The sequence below is a fragment of the Neolamprologus multifasciatus genome, chromosome 1 (genome assembly GCF_963576455.1).
Source record: "Neolamprologus multifasciatus chromosome 1, fNeoMul1.2, whole genome shotgun sequence".
Taxonomy (NCBI): domain Eukaryota; kingdom Metazoa; phylum Chordata; class Actinopteri; order Cichliformes; family Cichlidae; genus Neolamprologus; species Neolamprologus multifasciatus.
Genome location: NC_140439.1, coordinates 30,022,326 through 30,032,962, shown reverse-complemented (window position 1 = coordinate 30,032,962; position 10,637 = coordinate 30,022,326). Strand labels below are relative to the sequence as shown.

Below are 10,637 nucleotides of genomic sequence, written 5' to 3'. Positions count from 1 at the left end.
TGAGACAAAGTGTGTACTGATTACCACTGAATATTTGTGACAATAAATTTTAAGTATGTCACTGGAAAAATTTGGTATACATAGGTAGTATCAATAAGAAATGTCCAAATTAAGAATTGCCCATCACCTGACATCAAAAATGTCACGCATTCTCCAAACATCTCCATAATTTCAAAATATTTTTAAAGAAACACTATAGAAAGAAAACATAATTTCGCAGAACCAGTCTATTAAGACAGCAGTTTCTATCCCGCTAAGGCGAGGGGCTTACAGTTACAATAACCCAATTAAGATATCAGATTTTAATTCAAACCCTTCAAAAAATCAATTGAATCTTTCCGTAAACATTTTCCTCTGGTTTCCTTTGTAATCTCAGCACGTTTTGATTTAACCGCACATTTCACTCCAAACTCCGAGCTCCAGTAAAACCCTGGAGAAAGCTAGACACCATCAGTTGATCTATCATGCCATCTCCACGCTGAGGAGAGGACTGAAACATCAAATCCACCACCCTCGAAATGACATCTGAACATCAATACATGGTCCCCGCCCCTCCGATGTGACAGTAAAAGCCGTATTGATTTCCGCCCGGATTAAGGATTCTGCTGGGAGCAATTTAAACATACAAGCTGAAGTCTCCGGGCCAGTGGTGAGTGATGTCTTTCACCATGTATAATCAAATTGAAGGCTTGCATTTTGGAGGAGTGGTTGTCCAAATCAGTAAAATTTAAAGAGATGGAATAGGATACCTAAACCAAAAAGAGAACCGATAAGAGTGGATAAATAGATTACGAAGACTAAAAACAAACAGTATCTACAGTCTGCTGAGGTCTACCTAATGCTAAAGCTAGCAAGCTTGGTTCAAACACCTGACACTGTAGCCAGCAATTAGCTGAGTTTTATTGGTGAGGCACCATTGTAAATAGCTCCATTAATAGCAGTGGATGTAAATTTTAAAACAGGGGGATGTTTTATGACGAATAAATTTGCGACCTACTGTTGCTGTCACCGCCACTTTTCACTCCTCCCACGCAAATGGCGAATGTCGCACATGCGCTGAAGTGTTACCCCAACAGGAACCTTTGACTGCAGGGCCTAAACTCAGTGGAAGAAAGCATTAGTCCTCGGCGTAATTTTTCACATAATTTCAGTAACAACAACATAAACAACAAAAGATAGAAAAACTCAGGTTGCATAATTGCCCCATTGGTGAATAACTATAGTGAATAAAGTTCAGCATTTTTATGGTATGCTAGGATTACCTATCATTGAAGCTGAATTTCTGCTGTAAAATAGCAAACAAACGTTAGGTTTTAGTCCTGCAGGCATCTACAAATGAAGGGATTTCACTGGGAAACATAATATTTCAAGATATGTGTTTTTATATTCATATCCATATGTCTTTTATGTTTTAAGAAGATTTGAAGCAATTCCAAAAGGTTATAAATCACATAGTGGCAGCTCATATCAGTAAAAAGTTTTTTTTTACATACTCATACATTATACTCCAATCAGCATGTCTCTTTCTGCCTTTGAGGTTATTACAAGCAACTTTATCATCATTCATGACCCTGTTATTTACACAAGCAAGACAGATGCACAGAGGCACCTACAGATGTGAAGCAAATACTTGCGCACGTACACATCCATTCACTTCATCCAGATTTTCCTTCCCCCAGCTGCGCAGCAGTGCTGAGGCCATGTATCCTGATGGCACTGATGGTGCTTCATGCTGCCCTCAGGTCTCTGAAGGTTAACTCCCTGACCTCTGCGGTCTCCTGGTTGAGGGTTGCTGTGATAGATAGGCTTGCTCATAGATAGAAATAATATCCTATGTAGCGCAACAACAAAAAACTATATTTTAACTAGTGTTTTATAGCTAGTAATAGATAGAAGTCAGTATATTTTAACAAAGCCGTTTAAGGCATCATCCTGCGAGGGGGGGTTTGTATGCTTGGCCTCCAGTGAACTCTATTTAATTCTTTACGGCCTGTATTGTCATACCTTGTGCCTTCTAGACAATTTTAAACAATACCCCACCAGGTGAAACTACCTGGTTGGGGAGAAGAAAAGCCGAGCAAACTGTTGTTTTCCTCTGCAGTAAGAGTCACAAAGCAAAGAAAGGGGAAACATAGAATTTAAAAAAGGAGAAAAAAAACAGGTGAAACAGTGCAAGGAAGTCAATGAATAACAATGTTTGGGGCCAAAAATAAATTACATGACGCTCAGTGTTGCAGAACAATCAAAGCTTAGGCGAGTTCTGAACATGCATGCACTTGAACTTGGCTAAATGTTGCTCTTGAACTACTGATAGGCACTGGGAAAAACAAGCCATTAAAGCCAGTTCAGGTAAACAAAATAGGACTCCATCGGGAACAAGCAACATTGAAAGAGCTGGGGGGTGGGGGAGAGTCTTTGAAGTGGCTCGGAGTATTCCCCTGACACTTCTGAGATATTTATTTGAATAATGTGCAGATTCACACCCGAATGAGCAGAGATCTGTACAGTGGGTGGGAAGATGACAAGGTTTAATTTTCAACTCTACTGAGGAGTAGTGAGAGCGAAGTAGGAAGAGAGAGGAAAGAGCAGCAGGGGAATTAAAAAGAGAGACGGAGGGGGAGCGAAATACAGAGCTAGATATGAGATGAGGAAGGTTGATGGAGGTATATCAGATTCCCTAAAAACATTTTGACATTTTAAACCTAAGGCAGTTTGCAGGCAGTAAATAAAGGGAAGGGAATCAATAGCAGTCAGTGATAAGGGGATAAAGCAGCTAAATATGAAATACTGCCTAACAAAATGGTATGGATTTCCAATGGGGCCATGTGACACAAGCTGCTTTGAAATGCAAATAGTAACTTATGCACATTGTCCTTCTCAGGCCTTGCAACCTATTGATCGGCTAAAACAAATTCTATTGATCATTGAATATTTAATGGCGATAATTAAATCTCTCATGGAGGTACTTACACCCCATTTCCAGTTTTCATCTTCTTACTCAGGAGACCTGCCTTTGACTCACTAACGCTTTCAGGCTCTGTAAAGAACCACATGCAGCTAATTGCAATAAAACTGGGTATTGAGTTCATGTTGAGAATATTGTGTAGGTTGTTTCCTGTCAATCTGCATGTCCCAACAGGAGGAGAGCATGTCTCCTAAAAGTTTAAGGTGAAAATCACCTTGTAAAATTCTAAAGGATCTGGATAAGCAAATGTAGAACAATGTTCTTCTTGGTTGCAACATTTCAGTCAGTTAATGTACTAAGAATTATACACAATATGTGGTAAATTTAGGCAACAAAAGATAGAAAAACATATGCCTCCACAAAGATACAGAATAAAGGGTTTAGAAAGTGTTTGCAGAATGGAGTGCTTCGACTTTTTGGGGCAGGTGGAGTAGATTTGGTGTAGATGTCATTCTAGTTCCACTGTGAGTTTGATACAATGTGGTGTCCTTTGCTGCCTTTATGAATCTTCTTATATAGAGGGGTTTTTTTCATGCCACTATGATGTGAATAACTAGAGTTTATACCGTAGTTAGACAAATGTGTGTCTGTTCTGAATTTGAATTTTGATGTATATTGTTATGGTGTGGTGTTTCTTTCTTTTCAATTACTTGAGTCAGCGTTTGTTTAGTAGATAAAAGTGCCATCTGAATGCTACTTCAGAGTATTCAACTACTCTTTTGGAGAAAAAAGTTTACATAATGTCACAGTTTTTTTTTATTTGCCTGCATGGCTATAAAGTATCCGGAATTTATCAGAAATATTGCTTCTTAATCTTGCGTGTTGTAAGTTTTATTGATCTTTGTCCAAATATTTCCAAAAATAGGACAGATTTTAAATGTGGCCTCAAACTTTAGACACCTCTGCATTTTTGTATGTTACTATTTCTTACAGTTCTGTTTTATCTTGTTTATTTAACTCCTTCAGTAAATACTAGTTCTACTGTATAAAAAGAGCTTATATGTAATTTGGCCAAAGTCCTGCTCGGATTTTCTTGCGGTATACCTAACTTCCACCATTTATTCAGTGCAAGTATGCCTTCTCTACAAAAATGTACTGCGCTTAGAAAACAGACGTTCTTCTGGTATGCATTGTGTTTTTCCAATAATAACAGAAAATGAATCAAAACTATCTCTAAAACCACAATACATAATTTTGTTTTAATGTCTCTCGGCTGTTGAATAAACAAAGTGCAATGTAAAAAAATCCTGCTTTATAAAAATTCACTCTATTATGTACTTGTTATACAAGAATGAAATTCAGGTATCAGCGGTAAAGGAGTATGTTAACCATCTGTGGCTTTTATATTACAAAGCACAAAGTTTAATACCCATGATGGCAAGTTGTTGCTCAAGCTCTCAGGCGCGTTGTCTCTCTGCTTTTCAGGAGCCACAAACTGTCCTCATACTGTTAGGGCACAAAGAAAATGTGAGAGAAAAAAAGTCTCCTTAATTGAGTGACATAATTTATTACATTAAAAGACTGGCAAACAGGAAAAGGTTGCTGTCAGGATAACATTAGAGGGCAGCTCTCATTGCATGGGCCAGTGTTAAACAAAGTGCCAATCAATAGCCCTTTTATTAGTGACCACAATCAATGTACCACTGACTCGGTGAGCCAATTAACGTTATCGATCACAGACGAAAGAGAAGAAGTGAAGGGGACGAGGGCAAAGTATTGAGATAGCAAAGAAAATACAGGGGACGTTAGGAGAGGACGAGCTGCAGTGCTTTCCTCAGGTCTTGTTTTCCTTCTCATCTGTAGGGAGGAGGAGGGGGAGGTTGGCTGTGGAGTGAGAAGACCAGATTCCCACCAAGTGAGAGGCCCCGGGGATCTGCAGCTGAAGACACCCTGACAGAAAGCAGAGGCCCACATATCTCCCAGGAGGAAGTGAGTATGTGTGTGTGTCTGTGTAGTAGTGGCAAGGAGTGGAGTTCAGGGGAAGCTGCTGCCCACCCTATACACCCACACTCTCGTGCACATCATTTACTAGCACGGGGGGGTGAGCTGTACTGGGAAAGCAGCACTACTTGTCTTCTCACCGTTGGTTCTGAATAGTAATGAGGTCACAGCACTCTAAGGTCTCTGTGCATGCTCAGCTCCAACTTTCACTCCAAGTGGGTGACCAGTGTGCATGTGTGGGCCTGTATGTGTGTGACCGGCTTGGGGATGTACATTACATAATTTCCTAAGGTCTCTGTATGACACAAAAACTGCATGCGACATTAACAGTCAGGGATGCTGAATTTGTCTAAACTGCCCACTCTTTACGGGGAACACTTTGGAACACGTTTACTCGTGTAACAATATTTTTTTATTTTTCTGATTACTTATAGATTCAGTCATCTTTACTCTATGTTATTCTCATAATTTGTGCAACAATAAGTTCACACCCTCACAATAGCGCTGCTGATATTCAAGTACCCCCTGTATTTTCATTTGGTGTCCTGTTCCCAAAGAGAAAGGGGTCAGGAGGACATCTGCTTCATGTCAGCTGGCAGTATAGTACTTGTCTCAGGGGTTATCGGGCTCCCTCTATCAGGCTGTGGTTGGAACACGGACCTCTCCTTCCTGAAGGAAACCCTCCGAACCAGCGTGTCGACAGCTTGAGAAGGTGCGACGGAGAAAGAAAAGAGGAAAGTCTGGATGGGGCTGGAAGGAAGACGACAGAGGCAAGGATGAGTAGGAGAGAAATACAGCAAATTACTGTGTTTTTTTTAGATACGGTAGGACCAACACCCTGTATTGTATTGTAGTTTACCCTACTAAATTTTTCCATGTTACTTTGCTGATATTATTAAAAGGAAAGCCCAACAGAATATTTAAAATTATATTTTAGATGCTGAAGAAAACTCCGTTTTAATTGTTGGTTTCAATGTATAAATAGAAAATGTGCACAATTAGTGATATTATTTATCACCATATCTATTTATTTTTATATAATTATCTGATGAGCATTTGTGGAAGTCCCTCCATAATGATAAAAGTTCCACGTGTTGTCTATTTATCTGTAAGTCTGATCTAGTCAACTCACAGGACAAAATCCACGAAAGTTTAATATCTAGCTTCCAACAATACTGGAAAATAATAAGATGAAAAATACACATAATCTCATATATCTTACAACATAAGTAGACATTACTCTTGCATTCACAAATGGTGAGTTAAGGAGCTGTTAATAATTAAATGGCATATTATTTATTGTCCTTGCCATTATGCTTTAAAGTCCCATTAAACTTCAAAACTACTTCAGAATGAACATAACAAACTTAATATTGTTCTCACTGATGCTGTTCTGTCTTCTATGTATTACTCTTTGTATTCGTCTAGTGATGAGTACAATAACTGAAAGGCAGTACCTTAGCCTTTTGAGGATTCAGTGATAGTCTATATGTCTACCATCAACTGGATTACATTAGTGCTGACAATGATGGGGATAAAGGTAAGCAGAGAAAGAGACCAAGTATACTGTACTCCATATATCCCCTCTTTGTGAGTCAAGGTTTGCAGTTCATCTGGACTACTGTAGTGCCCCTGTGTGTATGCTACTTTAAAACTAAGTACAGAGACACGATAGTGGAAGAGAGAATGAGAATGTTATATACAGTATAACAGTGGTTGCCACACCGCCTACCAAGATTGCACTTAGACAAGATAGTTGAAGTAAAGTCAAGGAGTTAAAGATCCGATAAGAAAAAAGAAGACAAAAGTAAGAGTGATTGAGAGAAAGAAGGAGAATGGGGAAAAAAAGGCAACGCAGACAAGCTGCAGTATGTGAAAATACCATTAGTGATGTGAAAGCTTCAGATGAAGTGGAGCGAAGTGAGCCCCAAAGCCAGGGCTAAGTGAGCAGATTAGAGAGACCGCACAGTGGTATCACTCTTCCACTGCATTTTCTGTCCTACTGGCAAAGGTCAAGCACGTACTACAGCCACACAGTGTACATAGTGCATGTACACACAGTCACTACAGACAAAAAAAGTGTTAATGAAAATAACATCACCAATTTGAGCCAATAAAAAGGCTCATGCTTGACACACAAATGGAAATGTGGCATATTGTAAAGTGGGTAGTTTCATGCTGCAATATGACAATGACCCCTTTAACATTCTCAGCTCACATAGCCGCTTCTGCAAAACCAGGTATAAAATCTGTGCTGTTATCAGCCCCAGTGTGTTTGCATTTTACAAACCAGAGTAAAGGTATAGTTATAATGCCATTCTTATTATCTCATTATGAGGAAACAGATTATTATGAGAAACCAATTAAAATAGCATAAGAATTTAAAGGTTTCAATGCAAAATGTGTGTTGGCCGGCTTCTGACAAAATACTTGTAACTTGCCCAAGTTAAGCCCTGATGATAGACATGTGTTTCAACCAAAGGATTTAATCATTTCTTTAAAATGTGTGTAATACTGTGTAGTTGAAAATTATTTTTGCTACATAACACAATGTTAGATATTATTTTCTTCATTCAGTACATCCACGTGTTAACAGAACAATTTTTGTTTCACCACCACATGATTGAAAAGTGCTAAAGAACCCAGCTGACCCCCAGCTTGACAACCCTGGCTCAAGTTCCTTTTTCTTCAGTTTTATAGCTTCTATGCCTCGTTCTGCTGACAGTATGATCAAGTGCAAGAGGTTCCGTTACTTTTGTAATGTGTAAACTTTATAATAAAAAGCATAATGACAAAATAATATTGCAAATTATTTATTCTCACTTTTGCTGCTGCTAGGTAAAGCTGTTGCTCTACTTTGTCACTGATGTACACTTCAATCTCTCTGTGTTCTTTCCCCTATTTAGCCTAGAGGTAGCACTGTATGTTTACTCTCAACACCTTGGGGTGACATTACTGTGCTTGCTGCTGCTGCTGCTGCTTGGAATTTAAGCTGCGCTCCCTACCAAAGAGCTGTGTTACAGCCCCCTTAGACACAGCCGGAGCCGATTTGTTTTCCCACAAGCAATGTAAACACAACACTTGTTGAAGGACCCTCATTCACCATATATTTAAAAGGAATACCTTGTCGCCCCACCTTTGCCTCCTGCACCACTTTCTTTTCCATATTTTACTCCTTATCGTCCTCAGAATAAATAGCCTTGAAATAAGCAGAAGGCATGTCTACAATGTGGACATCCCAACTTCAAAATGTAAAACATCTTGAACTGAGCAGGGTAAGAGGATATAAAAAGCAGTATAAAAAGGAGCCAAGTTATATTTCAAGGATACTGGCTCCTGCTAAGACATGTTCAAGTTCATCCAGGAAATGGGGGTCTGTGGAGATCAGATCCAATCTTCTTGCTTTCTCCAAAGTAAGCTTGACAATCAGCAAATCAGAAATTAGCCTTAACATCTTAAAATAGAAACATGAGTGGCTGTTTTTCCCCCTTGTTTGCTGTAATCTGATGACGCATTTGCAATGAGGCCAAGGTCAGGGTGGTTTCAGCAACCATGTACAAACTATTTTACTTGACCAAGCAAAAAGGCTAATCAAAGGTATATGATTTCATCTTCTCCACAGTTAAAAGACTCGTTTGATGTTGGCAAGCATGTAACATCTGCTTTAAGTTGAATGGAGTCAAGCTGGGGGTGCCCCATTCTGTTTCCTTTCTTCTGCTCACAGAGCTTAAATTGGGACAGAAAACAAATCGGAATAACCACACGAGAATGCAAATCCAACTGACGAGGCTGAAACTGTAGGAAGCAAAACGCATAACATCATACTGGATGATACTGGATTTTGGTTGTGTGAACTTGTGTTTTCCACTAAATATAAACAGGATTTAATTTTCTCTGCTTTCTTATAACCTTAAGATTGAAACATGGAATATTTTGTGTAACTTTCAGATGCAATAAATTCACCAAGAGAAAAAAACATCCTCATTTATGGGTAGAACTTCTTATATTGTTCTTGTAGAAGTTTTTGTATTTATACTGCATCACACTGGGAGTTTCTGAAACACTGTTTGTCAAAACCACATTCAAAAGATTTCAGATTTCCGTCCACAAATGCAATAATACACATAATTAGCTCTGCGGCCTGACACACTGTGGCTGAAGACAAAGACAAATGCTACAGGAAAAAAAAAATATTTTAGCTGCATCTGGATTTAGTTGGGAGTCAACCACTGACTAAGCAGCGATTTAAGAAGAGAGGGTTTAAACAACTGAACTTTCATTGGTAAAACTGTGATTTCCACCTTAGCTCTTGTTGTGACTTGGGCATCCATGCAACCCACACAAAAATCAATCTGGTACCAGTTAGTGCTGACTTGGCACACTTACCTGGGCATGAAATCAATCAGGCAGATTTTCATATACCTCTAGCAAAAGCAAAGGCTACTTGATTATGGTAACCAGCTGATTACTATGTGTCTTTGGCAAGCGGGGCAATCAAAACAAACACACACACACACACACACACACACGCGCACACATATATCAATCAGTGTTTATCTGTACACTGTAATACAAGACTAATTCACCTCACTACACAGCTTTGCTCTTTGGCTTTAACCCTTCTATTGGTGTTTCATTGACCTATGGGAGTAAAATCAAAGAGGATATGTAAGGTTTATAGGAAGAGAGACATTTCCCTGCATTCCACTGGGCTTCTGAACTTCCAGCTGAACTACGAGCATGTGTTAAATGCAACGCTGATGTTATCAAAATTGACACTGCTATGTTACGAGAGAAAAGAGAGCAGCTCAGCATTCTCCATCACCATACACCCACGTTTTATGCACGCACAGCCACTGAAAAGTTCACAGCCCTAACTCACTGCCAGGAACAGAAAAGAAAAATCCAAAACAATCTTTATTTTTTTTTTTTATTCTTAAAGAAGAGCAAATCTAACTGTCAGCTCAGTGAGGATTATTTCACCATGGCTGGCTCCCCAACTTCCCCTCCCGTAATCCACCCAAAAAACTCTTGGTGAAGCCTTTCAAAACAATTTATGCAAACAAACATCAAGCTGAGCTATTTGTATTGGCACCATTTTGCAGTAAACCAGACTGAACCAGGACCAGATGGGGCTGGGCCTTTTTAGTCTCCATGTGGTGCAACACTAGCTCGGCAGACACACTCAACGAAGAGCTCTGTCTTTGTACTGAGGAGTGTTTCAATATTTATACCACGTTTCATCACTTCCCCCACTTCTAGGTCTGTATATGTATATATGTGATGGATTACGGCACGGACAGATAAAACCATAATGAATATATTGCAGCCATTTTGCTATTGTATCGTAATATTTTTTTTCACAAATTTTAATTGTTTCCATTGAATGCATCCTGACGCAGACCATGATTTATACGTGTTGGGCTACTTCAACAACAAGATAATACAATAATGTTGAAATCAATTTGGACAAGATTCCCTGCTGAGGATGTATGGCCATACATGAGAGAAAAGATGCCAACACATACCATGACTGGTCCAGCGCTGACAGCAGTGGCTGTACTGCGGCCGGTAATTGGACTGACAGTAATAGGAACTGTCTTTCAGTCTCCGTGGGCCCTAGCAATAGGCCACAATGCTGCTGTGGATTTAGCAGCTGCAGTCAGATGGAAACCATGTAACAGCAGTTTACCCTGTCTTCCCTTTTCTTCCTACATTTGAACGCTGACAT

At 39.4% G+C, this 10,637-nt stretch overlaps 1 long non-coding RNA gene across 1 annotated transcript; it reads left to right on the top strand.

Annotated features, from left to right (window-relative positions):
* Positions 1-384: 384 nt before the first annotated feature.
* Positions 385-9,960, top strand: LOC146526039 (uncharacterized). Its single transcript, XR_014869814.1, has 3 exons — positions 385-649; positions 4,769-4,894; positions 5,464-9,960. It is a non-coding gene; the product is annotated as an uncharacterized LOC146526039 (long non-coding RNA).
* The last annotated feature ends 677 nt before the right edge of the window (positions 9,961-10,637 follow it).